Source organism: Sinocyclocheilus anshuiensis, unplaced genomic scaffold, assembly GCF_001515605.1.
Source record: "Sinocyclocheilus anshuiensis isolate Anshui unplaced genomic scaffold, SAMN03320099.WGS_v1.1 scaffold1317, whole genome shotgun sequence".
Lineage (NCBI taxonomy): Eukaryota > Metazoa > Chordata > Actinopteri > Cypriniformes > Cyprinidae > Sinocyclocheilus > Sinocyclocheilus anshuiensis.
The window spans coordinates 1,227,280-1,236,156 of NW_015551117.1; the positions used below are offsets into that span (position 1 = coordinate 1,227,280).

General features: G+C 33.4%; 1 long non-coding RNA gene across 3 annotated transcripts; it reads right to left on the minus strand.

The window, feature by feature from the left end:
* Window positions 1-2,598, minus strand: LOC107663017 (uncharacterized). 3 transcript variants are annotated; one of them, XR_001631277.1, is made up of 5 exons: window positions 2,520-2,588; window positions 2,368-2,436; window positions 1,844-1,947; window positions 1,461-1,603; window positions 1-398 (listed from the first exon to the last, which is right to left on the minus strand). It is a non-coding gene; the product is annotated as an uncharacterized LOC107663017 (long non-coding RNA). The 3 variants fall into 3 exon arrangements; XR_001631278.1 differs by lacking the exon at window positions 2,368-2,436 and having other exon boundaries at window positions 2,520-2,598; XR_001631276.1 differs by lacking the exon at window positions 2,520-2,588 and having other exon boundaries at window positions 2,368-2,438.
* Window positions 2,599-8,877: the final 6,279 nt, after the last annotated feature.

The window sequence follows — 8,877 nt, forward strand, 5'->3', positions numbered from 1 at the left end:
ATTAATTTACAAGCCAATTTACATCATGGAAGGTTCACTTTTAAAATAAATGATGAATGCACATTTCTGTCATCAGAAATAATATGAAAGCTGCTAATCAGATGGTCTGTAATACTTCAAGCCCTGTACATGTCAGTGAATATAAGTACTATGTCCAAGTTGCTAAATGTCAGAAGCTGACATACCTATGTATATTTGCAACATATATAATACCTATGACTTTGCAACACGGCACAGCAGTGCTTGTTTCAACAACATTGAGCAGATGAAAAATCGCAGGATATGTGGATCAGTTGTGTTACAGTTGCAAACAGTAAAGTTCAGCGCATATAGTTGTTTCACAGGAAGGGCTGTGCAGATTCAACTTCCTCCAAAAATACTGGAATGCTGGTTCCTACCTAGATAACACAAAACCAGATGTGGAGGAAATTTTATTTTTTATTCATATTATTAGTAGTTTTATTTACTTTACTCTATGAGTGTTCTTTCTTTATTGAATGTCTAGTTAATGTGCTTAAGTTTGTCATGAGATAGACGAGACATAACAGGAAATCTAAGTGCAAGACAAGTGAGAGACAAGAAAATGTTATGTCAGCTTTTTAGATGTCCTGGCTTCTTAGAAACGCATCTGGATGACATAGTTAGATACCTTAAATGGACATATATGTTGAATATGCATTATGATCGGATGAGATCAAAGCATCCGGATTTGATGAAGGTATAAATGTTGAGTTGGGGTGTTGCCTCTTTGTCACACTGACTCTGCAAGCCAATCTGTATGACTGTTGACCTTTTCTTGCAAGAAAATAAATCTTCAAAAGACTTTTGTCTCATACCTTTATTGAAATAGAAAATTGCCACAACACCAGACCAATTCAAGTGAATGCTATTTCTGTTCTATAAATACAGCAAGTTTATGATGGAAAAGGTTCAAACAACATGGACTTTTGTGACTCAAACAAGAAACTATTTTGGTTAGATTCAGACTTTTGAATTGATTCATTTCCAAGTAAAAAAGGAACAAAGGAAATCATAAAAGTAATCCATGTGACTCCAGTGGTTTAACCTCAATTCTATGAAGCAACACGAGTGCTTTATTTGCGCAAAAAACTATTCATGACTTTATTTACAAAATTCAAATTTTCAATGCATGTTCACACAACAACATCTGCTCTCACATCAAGACAACATGCATGCATTGTGATTTTCTCTGATCGCACAGTGGAGATTTATATTTTGTAAATAAAGTGGTAATTTTTTTGCAAACACAGACCTCGCGTAGCTTAATAACACTGATGATAAACTACTGGAGTCACATTGATTACTTGAATGATGTCTTTATAGGCTAACTTTCTTGGGCTTGAAAGGTAGTTGAGTGGACTGTCAATGAAGGGACAGGAAGCTCTCAAATTTTATTAAAAATATCTGTGTTCTGAAGATGAAAGAAAGTCTGAGCTAACCTTTTAAGTATAGATTCAGGCACGCACCTTAAGGAATCTCACTAAATAGCTAGTTGCCTGAAGGAGGCTGATCTTTGTTCTCTTATTGTGGCTTTGTAATGTTGGGGGCAGGTGATAGGCAGAGATGTCCTTCCCTGTTGAGTCTAAAATTAAATGGCAATAAAACATCTACCCATCGGTTTGACAACTCATTTTGTTTGAAACAAGGGAAACAAACAAACAATAATTTGATAAAAATGTACTTTTGTAAAGTAATTTGACTGGACAAATTCGAAATGAATGTTATGAAGCACAGAAACTCTAGTAATGCCAAACTGCAACAAAGCTATGATTACTAGTTATCTGTTAAGTTATTAGTTAATAGTTATATCATCATAAGTCACCTGTTAAATCTTACCATTACCAGGATCTAATCTGTACTTCTCTGCAAATTCTTTAAATGCCAAGCCAAGTACCCTGAACCACTTGATGCTTCATAGAAGTGCTCCTAAAACAACAAATAGCAAAAACACAAAAACAATAAATTTAAACATGAAGTATACATTTTTCTGTAAGTTTACAAATCAATTATATTAAAATTCTTCCCAGTGTACTTCAATCATTTCAGCAACAAGTATGTTAAAGCGTTAGTTTACCCCAAAATGAAAATTCTATCATTTACTCACTCTCAGGTTATTCCAAACATGTATTAATTTCTTTCTTGTGCCAAACACAAAAGAAGATATTCTGAAGAATGTGGCTACCAGTTTCTGGTCTTTCATTATAATTTTTTAATACCATCAAGTCCCTGAGAGTAAAACCTGTCAATAATTCCTTTGAAATGGTATGCTCATAGTTGTGATTTATTGTAAATAAAGTGAAAAACTGAAGTAAAATCATATGAATTACCTAGCATTGTTGAAATTACCTTAGCAAATTTCGCCTCACTCCATCTGGAACTTACTTTCTTCCAGTTTGACTCTCCAAAAAGCTGTAACTACCAGTCAAACATAAAAAAGGCATGAAAATCATATGAAGGTTTACAAACGTATAAATCTGTATAATAAATACATAACTCACATTGCTTCTATGGAGAAATTGTACAAGGACAAAATGGCGGCCTTCCAGACAAATGAAGTTGAAAAACGGGCGTGGCAATGTAAAATGTTAAAACTTCTTCGGTTTTATGGCGGGTGGCACCAACGTTAAGATGCATTATCGCCACCTACTGTGTTGGAGTGTGGACCAGAGTTTACCCATTATTGGACCCAAAAGAAAGAAAGAGAGAAAAAAAACTATTTAAATCTAAATTATTTTAATCAGCTCTGTTTTCTTTAAATAATGGAACTTCCTAATCCGTATGCAATTGAACTCTTAAGATTTAATTCTTTCTCTCCCATTTTTCTGAGATCCCTCTTAAATATTTCCTGTTCCTAAGAATACCTTTGGCAGAAACAAATTCTACTGACTCCTCTATTCCACATTGCTCACATTTCCACATTTGATATTTATTTATTAGTTTCAGTGTTTTATTAAGCTTGGTATGCCCGAACCTTAATCTTGTTAAAGTACTTTCTTTGTTTTTGGTGCTTGTCTTTGCTATCCTAATTCTTGTTGTTTCATAAAGCTGATGTTCTGTGTGATGTGAAATGTTCATGACCTCTTCAATTTCCTTTGCCTTTTTTGCTAACCCAATCACCACTTCATTGCCCTTTATCCCTCTGTGACCTGGTATTCACATAAATATAGTCATAATGTCTCTTGAAACTATACAAAGTTTTATACAGTGGTGGCCAAAATGATTAGAACACTAGTATTTTCACCAGATAAAAATGGTTTTAAGTCAGTTATTTCTATTTCAGACAGACTGGATGATGATCAGATCAGATCTCTGTGTGGAGCACTGGCTGCTGTCAGACAAAAATCTCACTGGATTATTACAATTAATGGCAAAATGAAAGTTTGGAAATGTAAACTGATACTTCCTACTGACACACTACAGCAAACGACAGAAATAACTGACTTAAAACCATTTTTAACTGGTGAAAATACTAGTGGTCTAATAATTTTGGCCACCACTGTAGCCTATATTTCATTGACTTTATCTTGCCTACTGTGAGATGTGGTTAATTAAAGCTGAACAACACTACTGCCAATAACAACACCAACACCAACACTTTCATGCCATTTCATGCTTCAGCAGTTATATGTCTTGTACAAAGGAGTGTTACAATTACTGAATCACTGAAACACTCACAAGTAACACCAAGAAATTAACACTCATGCATTTGCTGTGTACAGTAGCTTTTTCTGTACATATAATATATTAACTTTAAAACATGAATATGTTTGTGTGAAATGCTGTCATCAAATCGAATGCTGACTGATGTTTGTGCTGTTGTTTTCCCCATGAACAGTTCACTTCTTGAATGTCACTTCCTAGTGGATGATGTCATTATGAAACTGGCTTTTATTACTTAAATTGAATATATTTCACAAGACTAACAGGGTGGAAAGTGATATTGGAGATACGGGAAGACTGATAAATTGATTACATATAGTAAAAATGAAAACAAATGATTCCCTCTATAAAGAAATAAAAAAAAATCCTTCTCAGTATTATACTTTTGCTTTTAAAATGGGAGTACACTGCATAGGAGGATTTACCCATGTAGCTGACTTCTATTATTATAAAAGTACTGTTTGTACAGCCAGTAGAGAAGCTTGTCGTAAAAACAAGTCTGCGTTTGTACTGACAGTGGAGACTGCATGCATGAGGTATCTGAGCACTTTTGAACTGGGCAGAAACATGTGGCATGTGGGAAGTGTATTCAGTCTTCATTTATAAACAGGTTTTTCAAGCTCAGGCAGGTTGACACAAACAATGGAGCCTCATTGTGTAAGCAAGAGGCTCAAAACCTATTGAAGAGGTGATTCAGGGTCTCATAGCACTGACAGATCGCTGATAAGACTTAGCTGGAAAATAATTTATAGTAGTTTGCTTGATACACTCTCAGAAAAAAGGCATAAATACATATATTATATATTACACATATATTATAATTTACTATATTACATTAGCAAGCATTTAATCTTGCTTGCATGTTCTTCATAACCTGAGGATGTTGTTTTGCATCGACCAGCAATACATGTCATTCATGTCATTCCAGACAGACTGGAAGATGATGAGATCAGATGTCTGTGTGGAGCACTGGCTGTTGTCAGAATGCTTGTGCAAACAATTATTACAATTAATGGCAAAATGAATGTTTGGAAATGTAAACTGATATTTCCTACTGACACGCTACAGCAAAAGACAGAAATAACTGACCATTTTTAGCTGGTGAAAATACTATTGCTCTAATAATTATGGCAACCACTGTGTGTGTGTGTGTGTACAACAGGGATATATGTAACGTTTGTCTTAGTGGACTGTTACTTTAATTGTACCTGACTCTACGTTTATTTAAAATTAGTATGCACAGTACTTTTATCTTTTATCTGACCCAACTACTTTATAGAGTTCATTTAATATTAGCATGAATAGCTGATATTCAAGCTGATTTATAAAGCAAAATTTCAATGTTTTAGCTATTCTCTAATTAAAAGAGAGAAAAAAACACTTCTCTCACAAAATGAGATGACTAAGATCTATGATGAAAAAAAGCTAAACCAGACATTACCGCTAAACTTATTTTAATGTTTTGATTTCACCTATGTTTACCGTAATGCATTTTTTCCCCCATAAGAATTATAAGGCTCTTCATTACTAAGAGAGCGAGAGTAATGCTGACATCTAGTGTCCAAATTATATGCAAGACAATCATAAATAATGACTGCAAATTTTTTTTTGGTGAAAATTATATATTACATTGTGGCAGTGGCGGAACATTTTAAAGGTAGGGCTGTGCCACATCCAACAATTTTAGCAAACATTCCATTATGATTTAATGCTAAATCGTTTAATGCTAAAAGTTGTAAGAAAAAGTTAACAGAAGGAAAAATATTAACATTTGAAACATATTTTTAAGGCTTGAAACATTTCTTAAATAAAGATAAGTTCTTCACCAAGTTCAGGATAAAGTTTGAGGATGATTCTCGCAAAACTGTTTTCTGCAATCTTTTTTCAAGGTAATTTTAAGATGCCTTTTCATTTACATGCAAATTTAAAGTACAAGAGCAAAGTAAAATGCTATATTTTGACTCGTTTACTTTTATGTATTTTATTTTAATTAGTTATTTATTTTACATTTTGATTACAATAATTCTACATTGTTATTTAATTTAATGGTGGCATTGTATCAATGTGACAACCCCCCTGGAGGTCTGCAAACCTCTGATTTGGAAAATTTGATTTTCAGGCCGGTGTCCTGCAGAGTTTAGCTCCAACTTGCCTAAACACACCTGCTGGTAAGTTTCTAGTATGCCTATAAGAGCTTGATTAGCTGGTTCAGGTGTGTTTAATTGGGGCTGGAGCTAAACTCTGCAGGACACCGGCCCTCCAGGACCGAGTTTGGGCACCCCTGAATTAAGGGAATAAATTACCTTGAGTAATATTGTAACAGTTCTGGAATATTTAACAGCTGCTGACTATCTTCTTGCTCAGGAGTTCAAAATATCACTCCTGTTCTCCATCTTCGTTTGCTATCTGTCTAGTCGTGGCAGGAACGACTGGTACATTAGATACAGCAACCTTAACGATAACATTCAAACCTTCTTGATGAGGAAGAGGAAGTTCCCAAAACCCCACCCCTATTTGGTATCATTTAAAAGTCCTAAATGTCCTCTTTAGAGAACAAAAGTTTCTGAAGTATCAAAGTTAATTCAGTAGTATGCAGGAGGTGGGAGATATTCAGATTGGGAGATATTTACTACTGCGGGTAGTTAATCTAAATCATAAAATCTGTAGCATATTGCTGTGCATGTCATTCCAATTTCTATCACCAGAAGACACACAACAACAGTAATGAGAATTTTTTTTACATGATTCCCAATTATTTATATTCACGATTTCTAATATTTGTACAGGCTTTACATTTTTACTCAATGTATTTGTTATCTTTGTTCTAAAGTAGCCTATCTCAATACTGTTTGCTTTACTTTTTTCACATAAAAGCAACAGAATTTGAGTTACATTCAATTTATTAGCAACAAGGTAAATAAGTGTGAATCACATGATATCTGGTAGGTGTCTAGCTGCATTCATGTCATGTTGTAATACTCTTTTTACATCTTAATAGACTGCATATTTTCATAAAAAGGAGCATTTAATGTGGTCTTGATTTGGATGTGTACAGCAGTCATTTACATTTAAAAGGGTTGTAAATGTAGCTCAAGTAAATATTAGCACGCCATAGTCAACTTTAATCATATACAACGTTTCCCAACAACAAAATTGTGGCCTGTGAAAATTCTGCGTGGTTAGTAACTTTGAAAAACCACTAGCCACAGTGGCTGGTGAGCAAAAAGTTAATGTCAAGCCCTGGAAACAAGAACCATTTTGTTTAACCAGGTTGCAGATTCAGAATCACCCAGAGCTGGTGAGAAAAGCCCTGAAGAGACATTTAAGTGCAAGCCACTTCATCAAAAAAAACTGTTTTGTGAAAGCTGCACATACATAAATATAAGTATATGTTAAGCATAATAGCAACTTATTGTTATATACTTCTTAAAGTACCAAAAAGGATGACTGTACTGTCTTTATACGGCTGTTAATAAAAAATAGTAAAATGAGATAAGAATAAAGAAATACTCATGTTTTAACTGATGCGTTGTGCCCATACAGGATGTGGTGCATCATTTCCGTATTAGACATGGTTTTAGAAGTGTTAAAATTGTCAGTTTTCAACTGGTTAATTTCAAGCAGCAAATACACTACTGGTCAAAGGTCTGACAGAATTTTATTTTGATATGATCTTTAAAACTTTTTTTTTTTTAATCTTGAAGGTATATACTTTAATGACTGAAATTAATTGTAATTTTATGTAAATGATGTTATGAATTGAGTCAGTGCACAAAACTTTCACATTTGACATTGCATTTTAATTGCAATTGCAATATAATAGGGCTTTAATAACATAGATTTACATAATAATATAGATTAAATAACAAAATAATTTTCAGTTTTGTTGACGGTAAAGCAATAGCTCAGTGACCAATTAATAGTATTTGGCAATTTGAGGGCCTAAAGACAGTGGTTGTTCTTGTGCTTTTAGCAGGCACACTTTAACATTTATCTTAACCTATTTTCAGGAATATTAGAAATAATTTTGCTAGGCCATTATTCTGCATTCTCCACACATAAGCTAGTTCATTTATTTGCTTGATAAGCCTACTCTTGATGATATAATACACTTTTATTTTCTAGGTACTTTTCTGTACCTGTAAACTTGACACATTCTATGTAAAACAAACAACAAAATAATTAATTAAAAAACTGCTGCATGATTTTACAAATAGGTCTAAGGCAAATCAATTTAGGAAAATTGAATTGTTGTTTTCTTTCCCCAATAATTTATTTAGTACTGTTCTAATGAAGTTTTTGTTTTCACATAACAGATATTTATAGTCCAAAAGACAATATCATATAAAATGTTATCTATTTTCTGTTATGTGAAATAGCTTCATCAGGCCAGTATGAAATAAAAACACACAATTCAGGCACAAAAACACAAAATTTGTTAAGATTAACATTTTGCACATTCTGTAATGCACATGTAAACTTATGACCACTGTATGCATCTGTTCTCTGATAGCGGACTCTTTGCAAAGCTTGCCATGATTGTTTAATGTTTTTATAGTAAAAGATCTCTATGAAAAACAAATGCCTAATTAGCAATACTGGACAGTTGGATAGATTATTTCTCACTACATGAACATGACTGAAATTCAGGGCCGGCCATAGCGTTTTGGGGGCCCTAAGCAGATTTTCAAAACGGGCCCCCATACCTACAGTTTCACCTACCCTTACGAAAAAGAAGTTTATTCAAGTGTGCTATTAGTATACTTCTTTTAAACTAAAAATAGGAAAGTATACTTTTAGTCTACTTTTTATGTACTTCTCAGAAATGGGCTTTATGTACTTCTCAGAAATATATTTAAAATGACATTTAAGTATACTTGACTTATACTTAGAAAAAGTCTAAATACATTTTAGCTATAATTGTGCTCCTAGAATACGTGTTTTCATTGTTATACTGTAGGGGGCGCTAGTACACATCTTCTGTACAGAATTTCCAAAAAAACACAAGTGAAGAAGAAACCGAAACAACAGATGCTTCCACATGTATTATGTGTATTATGTATTACATGTATTATGTATATACAGGTAATAATAACTGTCAAGCTTTGGGGTGTTGATCGACTTTATTTACGTTTTGATTATCATTCTGAATCCAATTCATAGTCTTTTTTCAGTTTTGTTCAAAATGTTATTTTT